Source organism: Pygocentrus nattereri, chromosome 9 (genome assembly GCF_015220715.1).
Source record: "Pygocentrus nattereri isolate fPygNat1 chromosome 9, fPygNat1.pri, whole genome shotgun sequence".
NCBI classification, from domain to species: Eukaryota; Metazoa; Chordata; class Actinopteri; order Characiformes; family Serrasalmidae; genus Pygocentrus; species Pygocentrus nattereri.
The window spans coordinates 42,209,647-42,234,917 of NC_051219.1; the positions used below are offsets into that span (position 1 = coordinate 42,209,647).

The following is a 25,271-nucleotide window of genomic DNA, read 5'->3' on the forward strand; positions in this document are numbered from 1 at the left end:
TTGAATGAAAAAGTTAAATGAAATGAGTATATTAACTACGCCTTAATGATTTCCCTGGGTGGTTAGTAAGGGTGATTCGTAAGCCCTACGTTGTTACGTCGGTAAACAGACTCAGTATGTGATTCACAGTTGATTAGTAAACGTATTGAACGTGTGTGTTTGTGAGAAAGGGATCATGAAAAGGGACGTTATCACATTTTTCCCATTCTAATGCAGTAATCCTGTATGTAATCCTAGGAACTGGCTTTGGACGACATGAGTTTGTTTTTTTCTTTCGGATTTCCAAAAGTGCATCTGTAGGTTTTTAACTTACTGCCCGCTGTCACTGCTGATATACTTTCATATGACTTTTACAAAGACTTTAATTATGACATTGAAAGTTTGAGCGCTTTGCTGTAGTTAGATGAATTACTGTAACTAAATTAGCTGTTTGTTTATAAATTATACGAAGACTCTATGAAGTCTATGTGACTGAAACTGACATAATAAAACCTTCTGTAACGTATATCAGTTTCCACTGTGGACCGTGCTTTAACTTTAAGGTAAAAACGGCTGCTAAAATATTTTAATATAAGGTTTTTTTAAATTATATAAGCACTTTAATTATGCTGCCCAAACTTTTGAGCGCTTTCATGATGTTTAGGTGTATCTGACATAATTAAACTTTACGTAAAGTATATCAGCAGCCACTGAGGACGGCTTTTTACCTTAAAGGTAGGAAACTGTCCACATTGGCTGCTGATCTACTTTATTAAAGGTTTATAAACTTTTTTACAAAGACTCCACAATGGCTTCTGATATACCTTGTAAAAGTCATATATATTTATTTTTTTACTTTTTATTTTCTTTAAATATGCCGCTCAAAGTTTGAGCACTTTCATGACGTTTAGCTGTAACTGACATAATAAAACCTTCTGTAACGTATATCAGTTTCCACTGTGGACCGTGCTTTACCTTTAAGGTAAAAACGGCTGCTAAAATATTTTTATATAAGGTTTATTTAAATTATATAAGGACTTTAATTATGCTGCTCAAACTTTTGAGCGCTTTCATGATGTTTAGCTGTAACTGACATAATTAAACTTTAGGTAAAGTATATCAGCAGCCACTGAGGACGGCTTTTTACCTTCAATTCAAGGTAAAAAACCGCCCACAGTAACTGCTGCTATACTTTACATTACATACAAGGTTAATATGATTTTTAAGAAGATTTTAATTGTGGCATTTGGAATTATGAGCTGTAGTTAGATTAATTAGTGTAACTAAATAAGCTATTTGATTATAAATTATATGTAAAAATACGTTTGTTTATAAATGATATGAATAGTTTTAATTATGCCGCTCAAACTTTTGAGTGCTTTCATGCTGTTTAGGTGTATCTTACATCATTTATCTTTACGTAAAGTATATCAGCAGCTACTGAGGACAGACTTTTAACCTTTACGGTAGGAAACTGTCCACACTGGCTGCTGATCTACTTTATAAAAGATTTATAAACTTTTTTACAAAGACTTTAATTGTGGCATTTACATTTTGAGCACTTCCATACTGCGTAGCTGTAACTGACATAATTAAGCCTTATATAAAGTACATCAGCAGCCACTGTGGACGCCTTTTCAACTACAAGTTCAACTTAAACTCCACAGTAGCTGTTGATATACCTTGTAAAAGGCATATATATTTTTTTTTTTAACTTTTTTTTTTTATTATTTTAAATATGCCACTCAAAGTTTGAGAACTTTCACTGTGTTTAGGTGTAACTGACATAATAAAACCTTCTATAACGTATATCAGTTTCCACTGTGGACTGTTCTTTAACTTTAAGGTAAAAACGGCTGCTAAAATATTTTTATATAAGGTTTATTTAAATTATATAAGGACTTTAATTATGACACTCAAATTTTTAGCACTTTTGTGCTGTTTAGGTGTATCTGATATAATTAAACTTTACATAAAGTATATCAGCAGCCACTGTGGACAGTTTTTACCAGTTTTTAAGGTAGGAAACTGTCCATAGTTGCTGCTGATATACTTTATAAAAGATTTATAAACTTTTTACAAAGACTCCACAGTGGCTGCTGATCTACTTTATAAAAGATTTATAAACTTTTTTACAAAGACTCCACAGTGGCTGCTGATCTACTTTATAAAAGATTTATAAACTTTTTTACAAAGACTCCACAGTGGCTGCTGATCTACTTTATAAAAGATTTATAAACTTTTTTACAAAGACTCCACAGTGGCTGCTGATATAGCTTGTAAAAGGTACATATATTTATTTTTTTTAAGTTTTTAAAATTTTCTTTAAATATGCCGCTCAAAGTTTGAGCTTTTTCACGGTGTTTAGGTGTAACTGACATAATTAAACTTTATGTAAAGTATATCAGCAGCCACTGAGGATGGCTTTTCAACTACAAGGTCAAATATATATATATATATATGAAGACTTTAATTATGGCAGTTTGAGCAGTTTAAGTTTGAGCACTTTCATGCTGTTTAGCTGTAACTGACATAACTAAACAGCAGATATGCTTCACTAAAGGTTTCTATAAATTACATTCAGACTTTATTTAATCAAACTTTGAGCACTCCCACATCTGACATGATTAAACTCTATGTAAAGTCTATCAGCAGCCACTGAGGACGGCTTTCTAAGGTCAGTAACTGCTGATATGCTTTAAAAAGGGCTTTTTAAATCTGATTTCCCCGAAGACTTTAATTATGCCATCCACACGTCGAGCCCTTCCACGCCGGTTAGGTCTTATTAACACGGCTCAGCTCGAGTTGGATGAATTCATGTGACCAAATGAGCCGTTTGCCGTTTCAAACCGTGAGAAGAACCCGAGAAAACCCGTCCAAATCGCGCGATAAAAACCATTTCTGCACATCTTCTGTTTTCCCCACCACCCTGGACACCTCAGTGGTCGTTTCTAGCAGGTTGCTTTGAGCCCCCAAAACCAAGACGCCGGGTTTAAAACAGCTGGGGCGATTTAAAAGGAGGTTAAAACCACGACTGAGGAGAGATAACTGGAGAAAACAGGCGATAAAGGTGTGAGAGCGGCTTTAAAGGCAGTTCCCGCTTTTAATTGGTCCTTCTCACAAATGAAGAAGGCAGAGCTGTGTTCCGCTTTGAAAGCCGGTGTGATCGGTTCCGAGCGCGGACGGGCGTCTTGGCGTTGCCCACCCGCTCCTCGGAAGACTAAAGCCCCGTCAGACCGAGCTAACAAGTGGGGTGGAATGGTCCCTGCGAGCGGGGTCTTGTGGGGCAGCACGGCTCCCTGGAGGGACGAGCCGCCTGCTTTGAAGGGAAAACCTTGGAAACGTGGTCTTTTTCGCCTGAGCATTGAGCCGAAGACCCCCAACCCCAACCCCAACCCCCTACCCACTCTCCCACACTGACAAACACATCCATCCAGAAGGGTGGGTCGCGGGGAGGGGGTCGGGGTGCTGAGGAAATGGGCTTGGATGCCCTGGAAGTGATTCTTTCGCCCCAAAACACAAGGTAGAGTGTGTGTGTGTGTGTGTGTGTGTGTGTTGGGGGGGGGGTGAACACGTGGGGCGCTCCCCTCATTGCTCTCTCCCTCTCTGGGCAGCATCTCCACCACCACTGCATGCAATCAAACCAAAGCATTTCATCAGGCACCACTGTAAACACTGAGACCCCCCCCTCACTTCTTGTTTGTTTGTTTGTTTGTTTACATGCAACGTCCTCACATCACACAAACGCACAAACTGCACCGCTATGTTCTTCATACTACAGCAACATGCAAGCTGCGCACGACATGCACGCATATATACCACGCAACGTGCGTCCCTACGTCACAATTAACCGTTTATAAATGATCGTCACTTCGTTTGGTGGCGACGTAGAGCGGCTGCTGACGTGCGATCCGTAGAAACGAGCTGGAAATCTGGATAAAAAAATGAAACTGGATATAATAATAATAATAATAATAATAATAATAATAATAATAATAATAAGCAACCAGTGACCTTCATCTCGTTCGAACAAGATCAAGTCTCACCATTTTACCATATTAGGTCCTGTATAACTGCCATGGCAGAGCGGATAAGTTGAGAGCGCCTCAAATAAAAAGCGGCGGCGGTCGAAATTTGGACACTGCAACAAAAAAATATGAATAAATAAAAATAATGATAACAGTAAGTCTTTATTAAACATTGCAGCGAGAGCTTTATAGACAGCCCTGAGCCTGAAACCGAGTAAAAACAGCACGGATAGGCTGTAACCATGCGCGTTATTCATCATTTATAACGCACTGTAAAGTGAAAAAAAGTGCAGTTTAGCAGCGCCAGTGAAAAAGTTTGTGAAAGTGGCTCTGACGTCACACTCCCACAATGCTCGCGCCCCATAACTCTGTTGGCGCTGCAGCCTGAGGAGAGCGAGACACTCAGGCCCCGCATAAAAAAGCAGCGAAAAAATAAAAATAAAAAAACAGAGAAAAAAATCAGGAAAAAGTAAACCGCGAGGTACAGCGGGAGGAGACGGAGCGGAGCGGGATCGGCGGCGGGGGCTCTCCACCGGTAGGTTTTGCGCTTGGCTGGCTGATGGAATGTTACCGGAGCTTTTTCCTCGCCAAACCGACTGAACGCGGTGCTGCTGGAAAGTTTGTTCGGCTGGGTAACTGCCGTGACCCGAGCTGCGGGCTCGCCGCGTTTCCCTGCAGCGCCTCCGGAACGTGTGCGCGGGGCTCCGCCGCCTGCACGCCCGCCTTTAAACTCGCTTGTTGATCGTAAATGACGTCCAGATAAACGAGCGCGGCGGATCGCGTCGATGATCGATGTAACGAGAGCGATTCTGCGCCCCCCCCCAACCCCCCTAATCGCGGACCCCGGTGTTGTTGGTTAGGTTAGTCGTTCGCCCCCCTTCCACACGCTTTAGACCCCATTCGACGCCGCTTTTAACGTCGTTTCGCCAAAAAACCGTTGAAACCGTTGCCATTTAAATGGGGGTTAACGTTCGTCGCGCGAGCCGCCTCGGCTTTTCGAAAAAAAAAACAAAAAAAAAAAACAACAACAAACAAACTCTTCTCTCCAAAATAACCCGAGAATTAAGCGAACGATTTTCGGCTCGTTTGTTTTTTTTTCGATGTCGGACGTGACCTCAGGCTCGGACGCGGGACTTTCTCTTTATTTTTTTTTTTCTGTCACTTTTTCTGAAAAAAAAAAAACTTTGTCGAGGAGACGAGCACGAGCTCCGCCGAGGAGAGTCGCGAGCCGCCGCGCGAGACATCACGTTTTGCCCGTTTGTTTGCGTTATTTTCCCGTTCATTCGCCTCCGTTCGGGCCGTTAAGCTCCCGTGTCGCTCTATGAATAGTTCTCGGCTTGATAGAGGCTCTAAATATAAGACGGGAAGATGTTTTCGCCGTTTCGCTCGAGCCGTGCGCGTGCTGTGGAAGACCTTCTCCTCGGTCTGTCTGTCCGTCTGTCTGTCGGCCGTGTTCGCCGTTTTGCCGGATTTCGTGATGCTTTTGAGACTTTTTGGGTAGTTTTGTTGTGTGTGTTTGTTTGTGTGCCCCTGTACGCGTGTGTGTGTGTGTTTTTCCCCCTAAGCGGGGCAACGTCAGAAACTGGGGGGGTGGGTTTACCGCTCATGTAGGAGATCAGCTCATTACATATGCACTTGTTTTTGTTTACTTCTGCGCTGTTTTGTGGCGTTGGCTCGAGCTCGGCTCGCTTAATCCACCCCCAGCAATTGGACCCCTCAGAAACGGTCATTCTGGTTAAAGTCAGCCTGAAAAACGTTGTTTTTATAAAGTGTTTAGACACTTCTTGTGTCAAATGTGTGCACTTAGAGACCGATAGAGCTCCTCAGCTTCAAACGACAGAAGTTAGGACAGCCCTCTTTAACTTAAAAACAAACGAAATGTATAGTCTTGTTTCTGTTTTGTGAAAGAGAACCATACGTTAAGCCAGTTGTGTTGCTGTTATAAACGCTCTTCGCTCATGAATATGCATAAGGTGCTAATGTGACTGCAGTGTACTTCATCCCCACTTGTGCACCGTGACACCTGTAGCTGCGTCCATGTGCTCTGGGCGTCCACATGGGGTTGAAGAGTGGGACGCATGCTTCTTGGTTCCTTTCTGGATTGGGCTGAATTGAGGAGAAGCTGGGGCGACGGTGCGCTGGTGTCGTCTTCTAGTGGCTGCGAGAAGGCAGGGTTGGAAAGCCGTGCCGTGAGATGAGCGTGAGCCTGTGGCTCTGTCACAGGCGTGCTCCATCGAGGCCCCCACTTCCACTGCCTCGAGCTACATAATAAGGAAATGGAAGTGAGATCGTCACGAGACGGTGCTTTTGTTATTGACATTGCTCTGGCTTTGCGAGTCGAAACGCACATTTCAGCGTGAGACGTCACGTTGAAGAGCAGCACGGGTGGCAGACTGGCCTTAAACTTGGCCAAGTTTCGGGGGGGTTTAGGTCAAAATGCACTTAACGGGCCAAAAACTGTAAATTCTTCTGCTTTCGTCGCAGCCGATTCAGGGAATTTCAGTGGTTTGACCGGAGAAGCAGAGCTGGTGAATTCATATAAGTGATGCTTGCATGTATTTATATGGAGTATTCCAGAAGGTTGTGGTGTCTAAACCTCCCAAACCGGTCGTCTGAAGGACCTTTTGTCCTGCAGTTCTGTTTTCTTCAGCTTCATCTTTTTCTGATATGTGGCACCTGGTGTATCTGGTGTGTGATTGCAGTTGTACACTTATAAAACCCTTATGACATAAGGGCGTCAAAGGGTGGGGATGATGCCTCAAAGGACCGTTTTTCCAGAGGAGATGATAGTAGTAGTCATAATAATAACAATGATAACCGTTTTTACTCGTAAAGCGCTTTTCATGCCGGTGGCGGCTCAAAGTGCTTTAGAGAGAGGCGGTAAGAAAGAGTTAGACGAGAATTTCCAGGCATTTGATTCAGAATCAGCAGAAAGCGACAGGAGAAACGCCCCGAGATGTAGAAACACATTTCTAGCTGCTGTTTAAGAGCGAGCGCCGAGCTTGACTGTCTAACGGAAGGCGAGCAGTGTAGAAGCAGAACAACTGAACGAGTCTCTCCACGTTTTCTGTAGGTGTGTGTAGAAGGTCACTGCCTAAGATCAGGTGCTGGAGCATAAAGACAGACGCCGGAGACGCTCGAGCGCGAAGAACCTCCACGTTATGCACGCGTTCTGTGCCAGTTAAAGGTTTTCTTTTCCCCTAGAACCGCACATCCAAGCCAAGAACCCGTTTAGGAACCTTTTTTTTTTTTTAAAGTGTTGATGTGGGTGGGGTTAGTCTCTCCAACAAAAACCTCCCAGAACTTTTCATACTACATCTGTCCATGTGCTCGCTGAAAAGGCAGCACATTACATGGCTGATTCAGTGTGTGTATGTGTGAGCGAGAGAGAGAGAGAGAGAGAGAGAGAGAGCGAGAGAGAGAGAGCGAGAGAGAGAGCGAGAGAGAGAGCGAGAGAGAGAGAGCGAGAGAGAGAGAGCGAGAGAGAGAGAGAGAGAGAGAGAGAGAGAGAGAGAGAGAGAGCGAGAGAGAGAGCGAGAGAGAGCGAGAGAGAGAGAGAGAGAGAGAGCGAGAGAGAGCGAGAGAGAGCGAGAGAGAGAGAGCGAGAGAGAGAGAGAGAGAGAGAGAGAGAGAGAGAGAGAGAGCGAGAGAGCGAGAGAGAGAGAGCGAGAGAGAGAGCGAGAGAGCGAGAGAGCGAGAGAGAGAGAGAGAGAGAGAGAGAGAGAGGGGGTTTACTCTTCTCAAAGCGTCGCACAATCCTGTGGCTCCTCTGTGGGAAGCAGGCTGATTATCATGAGAAAAGAGCATCAGAGGGTTAATGGGTAGAACAGGCTCCAGAGGAGGCAAGAGCTGGTTAATAACCGAATATAGAATGGGGGGGATCTTCATCAGAGCCCCCGCGTCCTTAGTTTTACAGGAGGGAAGGCAGAGAAGATGCTGAGATGAAGGATATATGAGCCCTGAAATGGCTAAAGGTGGGTAGAGTAGTAAAAAACAACCCCAGCTTGAGTAAGAAGTGCAACACACCAGGCCTTAAAGCTTCATATGTCCTAAGAACTGCTGTGTAAGTCGGTACGTCCAGCATCTGTCAGCCCGGGAGCTGAAGTTTATGTGCTGCTGTTCCCTTTTGGTCTGAAATAAAAGGACAAAGCTCAGTCAGAGGGGTCCCCGATCAATAAGCAGTGCAGACGCCGTCATCGACCGAATAATGAATGTAAACTCAGAAAACTCATCGTTTTTTTTGGAAAACAATCAAAGTTTGAAATTTTCCTCGAGGACTTGCAGCTGAGTTTTGAGCAGCGGTGCGACGGCACGAATTACACAGCAGTTACGGCGGAGAGATTAATCTGTTTAGAATTTGAAAAAAGTGCAGTTTTCTGCAGTTTGAATGAGATCCCAACTTATTCGTCGTCGTCTTGACGGCTTTTAGGTGAGGATAATTAACCCAGTCAGAGCTCGTGATCCGGCAGTCTGGCACACTGTGTTCAGCGTTCGGGTCCCAAGCCTGAAAAACTGGAAACGCAGGTCTTCTTGGCAAAAAAGTCAGTTCATTTATAGAAAATAAATTTGGGGTACAGTAAATATGCTTATATAACATGTTGGAACAGTTTTAGTCAAATGCCGTTTTGTTTTCTAAGTGAAAATTTTCTGCAAATTTTAGTCCACAGTTTCTATTTATTTGCAGAGTTTAACATAAAATTTGAAAATAATGCAAGCCTCAAGTTTTGCATTGACCAAATAAAAAAAAATCATATATATATAAATCAAAATCAGATCACAACCATGTCTGTGCAAAATGGTGACTTTACAGGAGAAGGAAAAAACCTGCTTTACTTATAATGTAAGTCAGTAGAACCAGATTTTTTTTTCTGTCATTTTGCGTCGTTTCTGTTGATCCATTCATCATGAAATTTACATGTAACATTAAGAGCAACAGGCACTCTCAAATAACATATATACACACAGAGGTGGACAGTAACTGAGTAAATGTAATTAGTTTCTGTACTTTAGTATTTTTGGTGTATCTGTACTGAAGTTTCTCCATTCTGGACTTTTTCCTTTCACTCCACTACATTTCAGAGTCTAATATCCGACTTTTTCCTCCTACATTTTGAGAAATCTGTCGTTCCTTTTGGTTTCTGTGTATAAAAACGTAACATGTCAAAACGAAAGAAGCGCAAAGCCAGAGCACCAATCAGGGCCCAGCGGTCACTTTGTTTAGAGCTGGTTTTGACCTGTTGGTCATACCGACCCAGTGCAGCACGCGGTTCAACGTCAGCGCAGCAGCGTAAAACTTTGGGAGAGTCTGTTCAACATAAATGATGAACTAACCTAACTTTGTGTAAATAGAGCTCAATATAGAAATATGTCCACATATGCAGTCGAGACTGACGCGGCTTTTTTCTGAATTTCTACAAACACCATTTCATTTTATAGTAAATGAGTTTGGGCTGGTTTATGTTTATGAACAGACGCCTACAGATCAACATAGTAAAGGAGCTCATCTGTGATCCTGAGTTTAAAGCCAGTTTTTATTCAACTTAAACTTGGAACTAAGTTGTAAATAAATCTGAAACTGAAACTTTGCTTGTGTGTAAAAAGTGATTTCAGAGCCACTCGGTTCTCCCTGATGGAACCTGTTTACCTTCAGTGTTTTGTGCTTCTGATCATTTTAATAGACGTCAGCGTCACTAATTAATGACGTTCTATTAAAAGACTGGTTTACCAAGAGAGACGCTGGAGGACTTTCACCTGAAATGAGTTCATGAAGCCAGTCTGGTTACGAAAATGATAACAGGACATCGTGTGTCTGTGTGTGTGTGTGTGTGTGTGTGTCACTGTTGGAAGAAAAACTTTTATGTACAAAATGGTAACTTTACAGGAGAAAGAACACAAGTCAATGGAACCAGACTTTCTCCTGAAATGGATGTGTGTGTATACAAACATATTTCACTGTTATCAGAAGAAAACCTCCATTTTTGATATAGTTTGAAAATGCCTGTTACCCTTTACATTACCTTTAAATTTCATAGTGAATGGACCAAAACAAACGGCCCAAAATGACTCTGAAAGACGTCTGGTTCCATTGACTTACATTGAAAGTAAAGTAGGTTTTTTCCTTCTCCTGTAAAGTTACCAATTTGGAGATACGAGGTTTCCTTCTGACAACAGCAGTATGTGTACATATATATATATATATATATATATATATATATATATATATATATATATATATATATATATATATATATATTTGCTGCTGTCAGAAGGAAATATATGTATGTATGTATATTTCTTGCTGCTGTAGGACCAAAACCTCGTATCTCCTTTTTCAGTTTTTAGCATAATTCGATAATGCTTGTAAATTTCACGACGAACCGACCAAAACAAACGGTCCAACAACTTTCTGGTTCCATTGACCTGCATCAAAAGTAAAGTATGTTTATTCTTTCTTCTGTAAAGTCATTATTTTGGAGATCCAAGCTTTTGATCCAACAACAGCGAGGTATAAACAAATAAAAGGAATATTAATGTGCGTATGGTAACACAGCTACTCTTAAGTGCTGCCCAATAAACCGAAGAATGTGGGAGTCAGAGGAAGGTGCCAGCGCTCGGCTCTTTGGCTCCGGCGACATGTGTTTATGTATAGGTGTGCGCGTTCGGTCACCCAGCACATGTGTTTGCGCCTGTGTGCATTTCAGTTCATATCGGAACAAGACAGCAGGGAGTATTTATTTGGCTCAGTCCAGCGTTGCAGCGTTTTCATGCACAGTAGCAGAGAAGACTGTTGAACCCTGTGGGTGCCCTGGTCACCCAGTCACCCCATAAAAGAGAGGGAAAAAGAGGGAGGAGAGAAAGGGAGAGATAAAATCGGGCCAAGTTCACAAGGCCAGTATAACTCTCCCCAATGCCAGCGTTTCAACGAAAATGTTTATGTTTATGGGGCCGTCAGGGTCAGAAAGCTTTATTGGGATCTACGCTGATAGTTCCCAACAGTCATGTGTGATGCAGAGGATGTTTTTGTCCAGTTTATGAAGTTTATTTCACCCGTTTAAGCGGAAAAAGTATTAGTAAACATGGTAAGAAACTGTTTGATCAGGTTTATTAAAAATCTATATTATATACAGTCCTGTGTGAAAGTTTTAGGCTTCTAAGCAAATTTTTAACCAGTTGACCTCAGCAGTGAGTTTATCACAATATACATTAGAATAAAGTCACATTTATAATTCAAATAAACAGAAAAACTATAAAAAGTAACAAGAATTTCTCGGGTCCATATTTTTCCTGGACACCTTCACAGCCGCCACAGAGACTCGTTAATATCATCAATTACATCATGAGCTCAATTTACTGAGCACTGATTGGTCAAACCAGGAGCTGCTTTTTTAACTACATATAATACTGGGCTTCCTCGAGGAGCGGCTTGGAAATGGGTAAACAAACACACAAACATCCAGAACATCACTGTTTATTATATATATATATATATGTATATGTATGTGTATATATATATATATATATATATATATATATATATATATATATATATATATATATATATAATCATTTTACATTTTCTATAAACTTTGTTTAATCAAATATTAACACTTTTCTCAGCAAATAAACACAAACTACACAAATAAATAGATTTTGAAAATGTGTCTTGGGTGCCTAAGACTTTCACACAGTACTATATATAAATAATATTTGTATGAGTTTTGTGTACAGTTGTGTTGATTTGAGGTTTATTTACCTTTTTTCATTTCATATCAGATGGATTGGAGGCTTAGAAACGCCAGTAAGTGCTAAAACCAGCATTAAAACGAAGGGATTTTATGCTCCAGTGCTTTTTTCTGTTCATTGTAGCTTAAAGAGAAGCGAGAAAAGAAAGTTGGCAACTAATAACTCGATCTCCTGGCAGAATTATTCTTATTGTATATTATCAAATTATACTGTGGTTAAAACAAATGATTTATTAGGTTGTTACAGTTCATTTAGAATATTTTTTTACTGAATATCCTGATGGATTCAACCTTCAGAATGTTAAAATTGAAATATTACCACATAAAACGAAGGGATTTTATGCTCCAGCGCCTTTTCTGTTCATCGTAGCTTAAAGAGAAGCGAGAAGAGAAATTTGGTGGCTCGGTCTCTTGGGGGAATTATTCTTATTTTACGTGATCAAATTATACCGTAGTTAAGAGAAATACTTGATTATGGCGTCGTAGTTCTATTGGACTCTTTTTTACTGGGTATCCTGATTAATTCAAGTAAATTAAAATGTTGAAATTGAAATGAAGCTGAAGTATTGCCACATCGGCCGGATTAGATCAAGCTCTTTTGTACACAGATACGCAGATAATTGAAACGCTAGATGAAAAAACTGCAGAAGCAGCTGTTTTTGTTGCACCTCGTCTTCCATTAGTGTTTGATATGGTTTTTAACGGTTTTATTAAGCTCTAAAAACAGACTCGGAGCAGCAGCGGAAATGAGGAGGATCAGAGTTTTATGGGGGAGAGTGGACCACCGGCTCCGGAGTGGTGTATAAACACTAATGGCTGGGATGGCAAAGCCGAACCTAATGAACCTTCCTACTGGGAGGGGACGCGTCCTGAAGCAGCGCGAGCTGATCTTGGCAGCGGTTCTCTCCGAGCCGACGGACGAGATCAGACACACTGGGATCGATCTCCAGCCCCTCGTTTGCTGTGCAGTCCTAAACGTGAAGGTTCCTGAAAGGTTCTCGTTAATATGGAATCTTTACATAACGTGGAGCTTCTCTGAATTCGCACTCGAGTGTTTCGTTTTCATTTACCGCAGATGTTCTTTCTAGAACCATCCATTAAATGGTTCATTAGGGGAACCAAGTGTTTCCGCTGTGGCGTCACTCCAAAGAACCCAACCCTTACTTCAGTATGTCAGGGAACCTCTCAGAAGGCACTAAATTATTTTATTGTGAACCAAAATGGGTCGTTCCAGCTGGGTTTCTGTGGGCGTTGATGAATCAAGGCTTTCACATGAGCCAGTAAACAGGTTTGTGAATGTAACACAAGCCAAGCCGTGATTATACATCGATAAGCGCTCAGCAGTGTGTTTTTAAAATAGAGCAAAGCGTGATGATCAGAATAATGATAATCAGAAATTAGGACTGTATCTATATAATGCAGCCGTCATACTGAGGTAATTTCCCTCATAAACACCTGCTTACCAAAGCCACAGCTTTCTTAAAGCGGAACTCCACCAATTTTTCCAGTTTTCTGCATAATTAAACGGTTAAGAAGTAAACAGAGTCATTCGGAGTCTGAATTGGTCACAGTGGTGGTGTTAGGAACCAGACGTATGAAGACTTTGATAAAAGTTCATTCCCGGGAAAATTATTACGTGAAAAGGTGTAGAATACCCAGCCTGACTTCTGGGACACTGTGTTAAAATAGTTGTGATAAAACATTTTGGCCTGAAATGCATTTTGATCAATCTGTTTTTAATCTGGTTGTGGTGGAGGGATAAATGAAGGGTGTTCTGACGTAAATAAAATGGCTATATTTGCTTTGTAGACGTTGGATAGTAAATAAAATGGCTATATTTGCTTTGTAGACGTTGGATAGTAAATAAAATGGCTATATTTGCTTTGTAGACGTTGGATAGTAAATAAAATGGCTATATTTGCTTTGTAGACGTTGGATAGTAAATAAAATGGCTTTATTTGCTTTGTAGATGTTGGATAGTAAATAAAATGGCTTTATTTGCTTTGTAGACGTTGAATAGTTAATAAAATGGCTGTATTTGCTTTGTAGACGTTGAATAGTAAATAAAATGGCTATATTTGGTTTGTAGATGTTGGATAGTAAATAAAATGGCTATATTTGGTTTGTAGATGTTGGATAGTAAATAAAATGGCTTTATTTGCTTTGTAGACGTTGGATAGTAAATAAAATTGTTTTATTTGCTTTGTAGATGTTGGATAGTAAATAAAATGGCTATATTTGGTTTGTAGATGTTGGATAGTAAATAAAATGGCTATATTTGCTTTGTAGTTGTTGGATAGTAAATAAAATGGCTATATTTGCTTTGTAGTTGTTGGATAGTAAATAAAATGGCTATATTTGGTTTGTAGTTGTTGGATAGTAAATAAAATGGCTATATTTGCTTTGTAGTTGTTGGATAGTAAATAAAATGGCTTTATTTGCTTTGTAGACGTTGGATAGTAAATAAAATGGCTATATTTGGTTTGTAGACGTTGGATAGTAAATAAAATGGCTATATTTGCTTTGTAGTTGTTGGATAGTAAATAAAATGGCTATATTTGCTTTGTAGTTGTTGGATAGTAAATAAAATGGCTTTATTTGCTTTGTAGTTGTTGGATAGTAAATAAAATGGCTATATTTGCTTTGTAGACGTTGGATAGTAAATAAAATGGCTATATTTGCTTTGTAGTTGTTGGATAGTAAATAAAATGGCTTTATTTGCTTTGTAGACGTTGGATAGTAAATAAAATGGCTATATTTGGTTTGTAGACGTTGGATAGTAAATAAAATGGCTATATTTGCTTTGTAGTTGTTGGATAGTAAATAAAATGGCTTTATTTGCTTTGTAGATGTTGGATAGTAAATAAAATGGCTTTATTTGCTTTGTAGATGTTGGATAGTAAATAAAATGGCTATATTTGGTTTGTAGATGTTGGATAGTAAATAAAATGGCTTTATTTGCTTTGTAGACGTTGGATAGTTAATAAAGTGGCTTTATTTGCTTTGTAGACGTTGGATATTAAATAAAATGGCAATATTTGCTTTGTAGACGTTGAATAGTAAATAAAATGTCTATATTTCCTTTGTAGGCGTTGAATAGTTAATAAAATGGCTTTATTTGCTTTGTAGACGTTGGATAGTAAATAAAATGGCTTTATTTGCTTTTTAGGCGTTGGATAGTAAATAAAATGGCTTTATTTGCTTTGTAGACGTTGGATAGTAAATAAAATGGCTTTATTTGCTTTGTAGATGTTGGATAGTAAATAAAATGGCTTTATTTGCTTTGTAGATGTTGGATAGTAAATAAAATGGCTTTATTTGCTTTGTAGACGTTGGATAGTTAATAAAATGGCTTTATTTGCTTTGTAGACGTTGGATAGTTAATAAAATGTCTATATTTGGTTTGTAGACGTTGGATAGTAAATAAAATGGCTATATTTGCTTTGTAGACGTTGAATAGTAAATAAAATGGCTTTATTTGCTTTGTAGATGTTGGATAGTAAATAAAATGTCTATTTGGTTTGTAGACGTTGGATAGTAAATAAAATGGCAATATTTGCTTTGTAGACGTTGGATATTAAATAAAATGTCTATATTTGGTTTGTAGACGTTGGATAGTAAATAAAATGGCTTTATTTGCTTTGTAGACGTTGGATAGTAAATAAAATGGCTTTATTTGCTTTGTAGACGTTGGATAGTAAATAAAATGGCTATATTTGCTTTGTAGACATTGGATAGTAAATAAAATGTCTATATTTGCTTTGTAGACGTTGAATAGTAAATAAAATGGCAATATTTGCTTTGTAGACGTTGAATAGTAAATAAAATGGCAATATTTGCTTTGTAGACGTTGAATAGTAAATAAAATGGCTTTATTTGCTTTGTAGATGTTGAATAGTAAATAAAATGGCTTTATTTGCTTTGTAGATGTTGGATAGTAAATAAAATGCCTATATTTGCTTTGCAGACATTGGATAATAAATAAAATGGCTTTATTTGCTTTGTAGACGTTGAATAGTAAATAAAATGGCAATATTTGCTTTGTAGACGTTGAATAGTAAATAAAATGGCTTTATTTGCTTTGTAGATGTTGAATAGTAAATAAAATGGCAATATTTGCTTTGTAGACGTTGAATAGTAAATAAAATGGCAATATTTGCTTTGTAGACGTTGAATAGTAAATAAAATGGCTTTATTTGCTTTGTAGATGTTGGATAGTAAATAAAATGGCTTTATTTGCTTTGTAGATGTTGAATAGTAAATAAAATGGCAATATTTGCTTTGTAGACGTTGAATAGTAAATAAAATGGCTTTATTTGCTTTGTAGATGTTGAATAGTAAATAAAATGGCTTTATTTGCTTTGTAGACGTTGGATAGTAAATAAAATGGCTTTATTTGCTTTTTAGACGTTGAATAGTAAATAAAATGGCTTTATTTGCTTTGTAGACGTTGGATAGTAAATAAAATGGCTATATTTCCTTTGTAGACGTTGGATAGTAAATAAAATGGCTTTATTTGCTTTGTAGATGTTGGATAGTAAATAAAATGGCTTTATTTGCTTTGTAGACGTTGGATAGTAAATAAAATGGCTTTATTTGCTTTGTAGATGTTGGATAGTAAATAAAATGGCTTTATTTGCTTTGTAGACGTTGGATAGTAAATAAAATGGCTTTATTTGCTTTGTAGACGTTGGATAGTAAATAAAATGGCTTTATTTGCTTTGTAGACGTTGAATAGTAAATAAAATGGCTATATTTCCTTTGTAGACGTTGGATAGTAAATAAAATGGCTTTATTTGCTTTGTAGATGTTGGATAGTAAATAAAATGGCTTTATTTGCTTTGTAGACGTTGGATAGTAAATAAAATGTCTATATTTGGTTTGTAGACGTTGGATAGTAAATAAAATGGCTTTATTTGCTTTGTAGATGTTGGATAGTAAATAAAATGGCTTTATTTGCTTTGTAGACGTTGGATAGTAAATAAAATGGCTTTATTTGCTTTGTAGATGTTGGATAGTAAATAAAATGGCTTTATTTGCTTTGTAGATGTTGGATAGTAAATAAAATGGCTTTATTTGCTTTGTAGACGTTGGAGAGTAAATAAAATGGCTTTATTTGCTTTGTAGATGTTGGATAGTAAATAAAATGGCTTTATTTGCTTTGTAGACGTTGGATAGTTAATAAAATGCCTGTATTTGCTTTGTAGACGTTGGATAGTAAATAAAATGGCTTTATTTGCTTTTTAGACGTTGGATAGTAAATAAAATGGCTTTATTTGCTTTGTAGATGTTGGATAGTAAATAAAATGTCTATTTGGTTTGTAGACGTTGGATAGTAAATAAAATGGCAATATTTGCTTTGTAGACGTTGGATATTAAATAAAATGTCTATATTTGGTTTGTAGACGTTGGATAGTAAATAAAATGGCTTTATTTGCTTTGTAGACGTTGGATAGTAAATAAAATGGCTTTATTTGCTTTGTAGACGTTGAACAGTAAATAAAATGGCAATATTTGCTTTGTAGACATTGGATAGTAAATAAAATGTCTATATTTGCTTTGTAGACGTTGGATCGTAAATAAAATGTCTATATTTGCTTTGTAGATGTTGGATAGTAAATAAAATGGCTATATTTGCTTTGTAGATGTTGGATAGTAAATAAAATGGCTTTATTTGCTTTTTAGGCATCAGACAGTAAATAAAATGCCTATAGTTGCTTTGTAGACGTTGAATAGTAAATAAAATGGCTATATTTGCTTTGTAGATATTGGATAATAAATAAAATGTCTATATTTGCTTTGTAGACGTTGAATAGTAAATAAAATGGCTTTATTTGCTTTGTAGACGTTGGATCGTAAATAAAATGTCTATATTTGCTTTGTAGGCGTTGAATAGTTAATAAAATGGCTAAATTTGCTTTGTTGAACAGTAAATAAAATGGCTTTATTTGCTTTGTAGACGTTGGATAGTTAATAAAATGGCTTTATTTGCTTTGTAGACGTTGGATAGTAAATAAAATGGCTATATTTGCTTTGTAGGCGTTGGATAGTAAATAAAATGGCAATATTTGGTTTGTAGGCGTTGGATAGTAAATAAAATGTTTATATTTGCTTTGTAGATGTTGGATAGTAAATAAAATGGCTTTATTTGCTTTGTAGACGTTGGATAGTAAATAAAATGCCTATATTTGCTTTGTAGGCGTTGGATAGTAAATAAAGTGGCTTTATTTGCTTTGTAGACGTTGGATAGTAAATAAAATAGCTATATTTGCTTTGTAGACGTTGAATAGTAAATAAAATGGCTTTATTTGCTTTATAGACGTTGGATAGTAAATAAAATGGCTTTATTTGCTTTGTAGACGTTGGATAGTAAATAAAATGGCTTTATTTGCTTTGTAGACGTTGGATAGTTAATAAAATGTCTATATTTGCTTTGTAGACGTTGGATAGTAAATAAAATGGCTTTATTTGCTTTGTAGACGTTGGATAGTAAATAAAATGGCTTTATTTGCTTTGTAGACGTTGGATAGTAAATAAAATGGCTTTATTTGCTTTGTAGACGTTGGATAGTAAATAAAATGGCTTTATTTGCTTTGTAGACGTTGGATAGTTAATAAAATGGCTATATTTGCTTTGTAGATATTGGATAATAAATAAAATGGCTTTATTTGCTTTGTAGACGTTGAATAGTAAATAAAATGGCTTTATTTGCTTTGTAGACGTTGAATAGTAAATAAAATGGCTATATTTGCTTTGTAGACGTTGGATAGTAAATAAAATGGCTATATTTGCTTTGTAGACGTTGGATAGTTAATAAAATGGCTTTATTTGCTTTGTAGACGTTGGATAGTTAATAAAATGTCTATATTTGGTTTGTAGACGTTGGATAGTAAATAAAATGGCTATATTTGCTTTGTAGACGTTGAATAGTAAATAAAATGGCTTTATTTGCTTTGTAGACGTTGAATAGTAAATAAAATGGCAATATTTGCTTTGTAGATGTTGGATAGTTAATAAAATGTCTATATTTGGTTTGTAGACGTTGGATAGTAAATAAAATGGCTATATTTGCTTTGTAGACGTTGAATAGTAAATAAAATGGCTTTATTTGCTTTGTAGACGTTGGATAGTAAATAAAATGGCAATATTTAGTTTGTAGACGTTGAATAGTAAATAAAATGGCAATATTTGCTTTGTAGACATTGGATAGTAAATAAAATGTCTATATTTGCTTTGTAGACGTTGGATCGTAAATAAAATGTCTATATTTGCTTTGTAGATGTTGGATAGTAAATAAAATGGCTATATTTGCTTTGTAGATGTTGGATAGTAAATAAAATGGCTATATTTGCTTTGTAGATGTTGGATAGTAAATAAAATGGCTTTATTTGCTTTTTAGGCATCAGACAGTAAATAAAATGCCTATAGTTGCTTTGTAGACGTTGAATAGTAAATAAAATGGCTATATTTGGTTTGTAGACGTTGGATAGTAAATAAAATGTCTATATTTGCTTTGTAGACGTTGAATAGTAAATAAAATGGCTTTATTTGCTTTGTAGACGTTGGATAGTAAATAAAATGGCTATATTTGCTTTGTAGACGTTGGATAGTAAATAAAATGGCTATATTTGCTTTGTAGGCGTTGGATAGTAAATAAAATGGCAATATTTGGTTTTTAGGCGTTGGATAGTAAATAAAATGGCTATATTTGCTTAGTAGATGTTGGATAGTAAATAAAATGGCTATATTTGCTTTGTAGGCGTTGGATAGTAAATAAAATGGCAATATTTGCTTTGTAGACGTTGGATAGTAAATAAAATGTCTATATTTGCTTTGTAGACGTTGAATAGTAAATAAAATGGCTTTATTTGCTTTGTAGACGTTGGATAGTAAATAAAATGGCTTTATTTGCTTTGTAGACGTTGGATAGTAAATAAAATGTCTATATTTGCTTTGTAGACGTTGAATAGTAAATAAAATGGCTTTATTTGCTTTGTAGACGTTGGATAGTTAATAAAATGGCTAAATTTGCTTTGTAGACGTTGGATAGTAAATAAAATGGCTATATTTGCTTTGTAGGCGTTGGATAGTAAATAAAATGGCAATATTTGCTTTGTAGACGTTGGATAGTAAATAAAATGGCTATATTTGCTTTGTAGGCGTTGGATAGTAAATAAAATGGCTATATTTGCTTTGTAGACGTTGGATAGTAAATAAAATGGCTATATTTGCTTTGTAGGCGTTGGATAGTAAATAAAATGGCAATATTTGGTTTGTAGGCGTTGGATAGTAAATAAAATGGCTATATTTGCTTAGTAGATGTTGAACAGTAAATAAAATGGCTTTATTTGCTTTGTAGACGTTGGATAGTTAATAAAATGGCTAAATTTGCTTTGTAGACGTTGGATAGTAAATAAAATGGCTATATTTGCTTTGTAGGCGTTGAATAGTTAATAAAATGGCTAAATTTGCTTAGTAGATGTTGAACAGTAAATAAAATGGCTTTATTTGCTTTGTAGACGTTGGATAGTTAATAAAATGGCTAAATTTGCTTTGTAGACGTTGGATAGTAAATAAAATGGCAATATTTGGTTTGTAGGCGTTGGATAGTAAATAAAATGGCTATATTTGCTTTGTAGACGTTGGAGAGTAAATAAAATGTCTATATTTCCTTTGTAGACGTTGGATAATAAATAAAATGGCTATATTTGCTTTGTAGACGTTGGATAGTAAATAAAATGGCTTTATTTGCTTTGTAGACGTTGGATAGTAAATAAAATGGCTTTATTTGCTTTGTAGACGTTGGATAGTAAATAAAATGCCTATATTTGCTTTGTAGGCGTTGGATAGTAAATAAAGTGGCTTTATTTAGTTTGTAGACGTTGAATAGTAAATAAAATGGCTTTATTTGCTTTGTAGACGTTGGATAGTAAATAAAATGGCTTTATTTGATTTGTAGACGTTGGATAGTAAATAAAATGGCTTTATTTGCTTTGTAGACGTTGGATAGTTAATAAAATGTCTATATTTGCTTTGTAGACGTTGGATAGTAAATAAAATGGCAATATTTGGTTTGTAGACGTTGGATAGTAAATAAAATGCCTATATTTGCTTTGTAGGCGTTGGATAGTAAATAAAGTGGCTTTATTTAGTTTGTAGACGTTGAATAGTAAATAAAATGGCTTTATTTGCTTTGTAGACGTTGGATAGTAAATAAAATGGCTTTATTTGATTTGTAGACGTTGGATAGTTAATAAAATGGCTTTATTTGCTTTGTAGACGTTGGATAGTTAATAAAATGGCAATATTTGCTTTGTAGACGTTGGATAGTTAATAAAATGCCTATATTTGCTTTGTAGGCGTTGGATAGTAAATAAAGTGGCTTTATTTAGTTTGTAGACGTTGAATAGTAAATAAAATGGCTTTATTTGCTTTGTAGACGTTGGATAGTAAATAAAATGTCTATATTTGGTTTGTAGACGTTGGATAGTTAATAAAATGGCAATATTTGCTTTGTAGACGTTGGATAGTAAATAAAATGTCTATATTTGGTTTGTAGACGTTGGATAGTAAATAAAATGGCTATATTTGCTTTGTAGACGTTGGATAGTAAATAAAATGGCTTTATTTGCTTTGTAGACGTTGAATAGTAAATAAAATGGCTTTATTTGCTTTGTAGACGTTGAATAGTAAATAAAATGTCTATATTTGGTTTGTAGACGTTGGATCGTAAATAAAATGGCTATATTTGCTTTGTAGGCGTTGAATAGTTAATAAAATGGCTAAATTTGCTTAGTAGATGTTGAACAGTAAATAAAATGGCTTTATTTGCTTTGTAGACATTGGATAGTTAATAAAATGGCTTTATTTGCTTTGTAGACGTTGGATAGTAAATAAAATGGCAATATTTGGTTTGTAGGCGTTGGATAGTAAATAAAATGGCTATATTTGCTTTGTAGACGTTGGATAGTAAATAAAATGGCTTTATTTGCTTTGTAGGCGTTGGATAGTAAATAAAGTGGCTTTATTTAGTTTGTAGACGTTGAATAGTAAATAAAATGGCTATATTTGCTTTGTAGGCGTTGGATAGTAAATAAAGTGGCTTTATTTAGTTTGTAGACGTTGAATAGTAAATAAAATGGCTATATTTGCTTTGTAGACGTTGGATAGTAAATAAAATGGCTTTATTTGCTTTGTAGGCGTTGGATAGTAAATAAAGTGGCTTTATTTAGTTTGTAGACGTTGAATGGTAAATAAATTGGATATATTTGCTTTGTAGACGTTGGATAGTAAATAAAATGGCTTTATTTGCTTTGTAGACGTTGGATAGTTAATAAAATGGCTTTATTTGCTTTGTAGACGTTGGATAGTAAATAAAATGGCTTTATTTGCTTTGTAGACGTTGGATAGTTAATAAAATGGCTATATTTGCTTTGTAGATATTGGATAATAAATAAAATGGCTTTATTTGCTTTGTAGACGTTGGATAGTTAATAAAATGGCTTTATTTGCTTTGTAGACGTTGGATAGTTAATAAAATGGCAATATTTGCTTTGTAGACGTTGGATAGTAAATAAAATGTCTATATTTGGTTTGTAGACGTTGGATAGTTAATAAAATGTCTATATTTGCTTTGTAGACGTTGGATAGTAAATAAAATGGCTTTATTTGCTTTGTAGGCGTTGAATAGTTAATAAAATGGCTATATTTGGTTTGTAGATGTTGGATAGTAAATAAAATGGCTATATTTGCTTTGTAGACATTGGATAGTAAATAAAATGGCTTTATTTGCTTTGTAGACGTTGGATAGTTAATAAAATGTCTATATTTGCTTTGTAGATGTTGGATAGTAAATAAAATGGCTATATTTGCTTTGTAGACATTGGATAGTAAATAAAATGGCTTTATTTGCTTTGTAGACGTTGGATAGTAAATAAAATGGCTTTATTTGCTTTGTAGACGTTGGATAGTAAATAAAATGGCAATATTTGGTTTGTAGGCGTTGGATAGTAAATAAAATGGCTTTATTTGCTTTGTAGACGTTGGATAGTAAATAAAATGGCTATATTTGTTTTGTAGACGTTGGATAGTAAATAAAATGTCTATATTTGTTTTGTAGACGTTGGAGAGTAAATAAAATGGCTTTATTACTCTTGTAGATGTCAGTACCTTTGGTTCCTGTCACCTCCACCGTAAATAAATCTGATTTGTCTTACATTAACTCTGAACGACTTACATCTCTAACGTTGAATCATACAGAATGTTTGAAAAATCAGTTTTATTCTTTGGCTATTAGGCCGCAGACGCATAAGGCCAGTCTTTTCCCGCCTCACTGGCAGGCATTCTGACTCCCCTTGCGGTATGCGCTGTTCTGAGGTCGTAGGAAGGCGCTACATGCTTTGAAGCGAATGCTGCCGCTGTTCTTGAGTCAAAGACCTGCTTCTGAAAACAGCCACGCAGCTGGGGCTTTTCTGGGCCTAGATCCATCTATCAAGGAGAGCCCACCACTTACACTGTGCGACGCCGCACCCCTCCGGTTCTTTCCTCACTATGTTGCACTCCTTTCTCCTCCATCCTTCTGTCCAGCTTTCCGTGCTTCAGCCTCTTTCCGGATGGTTGGTTTCAGGCTTGCCAGTGACTCCGCTGTAAAAGTTGTGTCTTGGTCTGTTACGCTGATGGATCAAGCCCTAAAGAATGAACCTCTAGCTTCAGAAAGAAATGACATCCACAGTAGCGTTTTCCCAATGTGGATTTTTGGAACAAGCTACTTGAATACTCACTTTTGAGGGGCTTGTAAAATGTGCAGTATACACTGAGGGTCAGAGGTGGACAGTAACTAAGTAAATGTAATTAGTTTCTGTACTTTAGTATTTTTGGTGTATCTGTACTGAAGTTTCTCCGTTCTGGGCGTCTTTTTCCTTTCACTCCACTACATTTCAGAGTCTAATATCCGACTTTTTCCTCCTACATTTTGAGAAATCTGTCGTTCCTTTTGGTTTCTGTGTGTATAAAAACGTAACATGTCAAAACGAAAGAAGCGCAAAGCCAGAGCACCAATCAGGGCCCAGCGGTCACTTTGTTTAGAGCTTGGACATACCGCCCCAGTGCAAGTAGACAGTTCAACGACAGTGTAACAGCACGTATTCGGGGTGCCTATTCCAACATACAGGATGGAAGAATCTCCTGACTCTAACCTAATTTTGTGTAAATAGTCAGACTAATTAATGACGTTCTATTAAAAGACTGGTTTACCAAGAGAGACGCTGGAGGACTTTCACCTGAAATGAGTTCATGAAGCCAGTCTGGTTATAAAAATGATAACAGGACATCAGAGCCAGAATTACTCTTTTAGTACTTTTACTTTATACTTAAGTACATTTGAAGGTAAATACTTTAGTACTTTTACTCAAGTGGAGGTCTAAAGGGAGGAACTTCTACTTTTACTGGAGGAATATTTTACCTTGGGTGTCTCTACTTTAACTCCAGTACATGGTCTGTGTAGTTTGTCCACCTCTGCTGAGAGTGGTCTAGATTTTCACAGCATCCTGTGATACATTTAGAAAACGCTGTTTACCTCAAGGTTTGTTTTGTTCATGACACTGTAAGTGGGTTTGCTGCATCATTGAATCATTTAACGCCTTAGAAGTTGCCGTTATTACCAGTGATAAGAAAAGCCTGGTGTATATTACCTGCTTCACACATACAGAGAGAGGTTCTGTCAAAGATCTGGATTCTAAGCTTTCATTTATATTCGTAAGTTGAAGAGAGATTTTAGCGTTTATTCAAATTTGTTGAAAAGTTATTTTTTTTGTGGTGTATTCTGTCTTGTTTTATATATTTAGAAATGGCAGTGTATGTGCTGGTACGAGTGGATCAGACACAGCAGTGCTGCTGGAGTTTGTAAACACTGTGTCCACTCACTGTCCACTCTATTAGACACTCCTACCTTGTCGGTCCACCTTGTAGATGTAAAGTCAGAGACGACAGCTCATCTGCTGCTGCACAGTTTGTGTTGGTCATCCTCTAGTCCTTCATCAGTGGTCACAGGACGCTGCCCACAGGACACTGCTGGCTGGGTATTTTTGGTTGGTGGACTATTCTCTGTCCAGCAGCGACACTGAGGTGTTTAAAAACTCTGTCTGATCTTTTAGAAAATAACTTTTATAAAATAACACAGAGAGCGTTGGAGATTTTTGGCTTTCAGCAGTAAATTGTAAGCGTGTAGTGATATGTGGAGATCATAAAACACACGTTCTGCTCATTTGAGGGGCTTTTACAAAAAAATATAAATAAATTAAATAAAATGTGCATTTATTTCATGCAGTTACTAAATAAGTTGGTCATGTGAACTCGGATGGACAAACCAAAAAACACACCCTGGACAATAAGAGATGAAAACAGGTAGGAAGTCAACATGAACTAAATTCTGAATCATCTCAGCATCTGTTCATCATTTCATGTGAAAAAAGAAGGAGCTGAAATAGGAGAACAGAGACTTTAAAACAAAACCGCTCTAGTTGAG

At 36.7% G+C, this 25,271-nt stretch overlaps 1 protein-coding gene across 1 annotated transcript in view; it reads left to right on the forward strand.

Moving 5' to 3' along the window:
- Window positions 1-4,407: 4,407 nt before the first annotated feature.
- The window catches only part of plagl2 (pleiomorphic adenoma gene-like 2), an 81,762-nt gene continuing 60,898 nt past the window's right edge, over window positions 4,408-25,271 (forward strand). The window contains exon 1 of the mRNA XM_017720164.2: window positions 4,408-4,542. The gene's annotated coding sequence lies outside the window, so the exon portion shown is untranslated. The remainder of the gene's footprint in view (window positions 4,543-25,271) is intronic.